The sequence below is a fragment of the Colobus angolensis genome, unplaced genomic scaffold, assembly GCF_000951035.1.
Source record: "Colobus angolensis palliatus isolate OR3802 unplaced genomic scaffold, Cang.pa_1.0 Scaffold446, whole genome shotgun sequence".
Classification (NCBI taxonomy): Eukaryota; Metazoa; Chordata; class Mammalia; order Primates; family Cercopithecidae; genus Colobus; species Colobus angolensis.
In genome coordinates, this window is record NW_012117888.1 from 1226783 (window position 1) to 1230063 (window position 3281).

The following is a 3281-nucleotide window of genomic DNA, read 5'->3' on the forward strand; positions in this document are numbered from 1 at the left end:
ATTTTGGCTTTTGCTGCCGTTGCTTTTGGTGTTTTAGACATGAAGTCCTAAGAAGTCCATTTAAAACCACACAATTATGTGGAAATTGAACAACCTGCTCCTGAATGACTCCTGGGTAAATAATGAAATTAAGGCAGATATCAGAAAGTTCTTTGAAACCAATGAGAACAAAGAGATAACACACCAGAGTCTCTGGGATGCAGCTAAAGCAGTGTTAAAAGGGAAATCTATAGCACTAAATGCCCACACCCCAAACCTAGAAATATCTCAAATCAACACCATAATATCACAACTAAAATAACTAGAGAACCAAGAGCAAACAAATCCCAGAGCTAGCAGGAGACAAGAAATAACTCTAAGTTCAAAGCTGAACTGAAGGAGATAGAGATATGAAAAACCCTTCAAAAAAATCAATTTTCTCCCATATTTAGAGCTGTTTTATTGAAAAAAAAATCAATGAAATAGACTACTAGCGAGACTAATAAAAAAGAAAAGAGAGAAGATTCAAATAAACACAGTCAGAAATGATAAGGGGGATACCACCACTGACCCCTCAGAAATACAAACAACCATCAGAGAATACTATAAACACCTCTATGCAAATAAACTGGAAAATCTAGGAATGGATAAATTTCTGGACACATATATCCTCCCAAGCCTGAACCAGGAAGAAGTTAATTCTTCAATAAATTTTAAGTTGATGTTTGTGTATATTCTGAGTGAATATATCCACTTTCCAATTTCGTTCTCTGTATGTGGATATCCAGTTTTCCCAATACCATTTATCTAACAGAATATGCTTTTCCCATTGTGCTTTTTTGTACTATTTTTTAAAACCTGACATAAAATTTTATGTATTCATCATATATAATATTATGTTTTGAAGTACATATACGTTGTGGAATGGTTAAATCTAGCTAACCAGCAAATACATTACCTCACACAGTTATTATTTTTGTGTCAAGAACACTTAGCACTCATTCTTTTTGCATTTTTTAAGAATACAATGTATTATCATTCACTGTAGTCACCATGCTTTATAATAGAGCTCTTGTTCTTATTCTTCCTATCTAACCATAATTATGCATCCTTTGACAAACACCTCCCCAAACTCCATTTGCCTGTAACTACTATAGCCTCTAGTAACCACCATTATAATTTCTACTTCTGTAAGATTAACTTTTTTAGATTCTACATATGAGTGAGATTATGCATTATTTGTCTTTCTGTGTCTATCTCTCCCTTTAGATATTTCATTATTTGCTTTATATATTTAGAAGTTCTGATATTGGGTACATACAGATTTACAATTCTTATATCCCCTTGATGAACTGACCTCTTTATCGTTATGTAATTACTTTCTTTGTCTCTGTTTGCATTTTTTCACTTAAAGTCTACTTTGATATAAGTATAGCTACCTCTGCTGTCTCTAGGTTTCTATTTTTATGGAATGTCTTTTTCTTTCCCTTCATGTTTACTATATATGTATCATTGAAGGTGAAATAAATCTCTTGTAGGCAGTATAGAGTTGGGTGTTGGTTTTTTAAAATCTTTTCAGCTACTTCATGTCTTTTGACAGAAGAATATAATCCATTTACATTCAAGTTAATTATTGATAAGTAAGGACTTACTTCTGGCATTTAATTCTTTTCTGGCTATTTTGTAGATTCTTGTTTCTCTCTTGCTGTCTTCCTTTGTGGTTTGACGATTTTCTGTAGTAGTATATTTTTATTCCTTTCTTTCTATCTTTTGTGTATCTACAATAGGTTCTTGCTTTGTGATTACCATGAAACTTACATAAAACTTTTTTTTTACTCAAAGTAGGCTATTTTAAGCCTATACCAACTTAACTTTGATTGCATAAAAACTACATTGTTACTCCCCTTTCACCATTTTATGTTTTTGATGCCACACTTTAAGTCATTGTATAAAGTGTATTCCTTATTAAATTATTGTAGTTATAGTTGCTTTTAATAGATTTGTCTTTTCACCTCCATACTGGAGATATAATTGATTGTTAGAGAATAATTATAGTACTGTAATATTCTAAGTTTTGCTATGTGCTTACTTTTGGCAGTGATTTCTATACTCTTATATTACTAAGTAGCATCCTTTTCTTTCAACTTAAAAAGCTACCTATAGCACTTCTTCTAAGACAGATCTAGTGGTGATGAACTCCCTCAGCTTTTGTTTGTCTTGGAAAGTATTTCGCTTTTATTTTTGAATGGCAGTTTTTCCAGGTAAAGTACACTTGGTTGTCAGTTTTTTTTCTTTTTCTTTCAGCACTTTAAATAAATCATCCCAATCTCTCCTGGCCTGCCAGATTTCTGTTGAGAAATCTGATAGCCATATTGAGTCTCCCTTATATGTAGTATGCTTCTTTTCTCTTGCTCCTTTGAATTATTTGTCTTTAATATTTGTTAATTTCATAATAATTCATATTGGTAAACTCTTCTTTGTGTTGAATTTGATTGGAGACCTCCAAGCTTTGTGTACCTGAATGTATCTTTTCTTAGATTTAAGAAGGTTTCAACCATTGTTTCTTTAAATAAATTTTCTATTCTTTTCTTTTTGTCTTCTGCTTCTATAATTCCTAGTATGCAAAAAATTGGCTCTCTTTATGTTGTTCTATAGATCTCATAGGCTTTCTTCATTCTTTTTTTTTTTCTTCTCTGAATGATTTCAAATGATCTGTCTTCACTAATCCTTTTTCTATTTGATCTAGTCTCCTGTTGAAGCTTGCTGTTGCATTTTTTTTAAGTTTAGTCATTGTATTTTTCAGTCTCAAAACTTTTATTTTGTAATTTTTTCAATCTCTGTTTAGCTTTTTAATTTTTCTTGTATTGTTTTTCTGACTACATTACTTTCTGTAGGCACATTCATGGCAGCAGAAGCCAGCTATAGGCTTGCACATGGTGATGAAGACTGAGGGCAAAGGCAGGGGTTGGGCCTGACCGTGGGTGCAAATATGACATTGGGGGCTGTCAGCTTGCATGTACACCATTACAGAGGCCATCTGGGCTGGCGACAGGGGTTAGGCTGTTTGCATGTGTATGGGCAGCTCCACGGTCAAACTAAAAGTGTGTGTGCATGTGCAGCTATGGGAGCCAAGGCTGGAAGCATACAGTAGCCTTTTTGGAGATTCTCTTAGGTTCTGGAATCTATGTTTATGTCTTTTGTTAAATTTGGGAGGTTCTCAGCTTTTATTGATATTTTTTCAGAACTCACCTTTATCTTCTTCTTACTTGATACTATTGACACAGTCTCAAATATCAGTGATA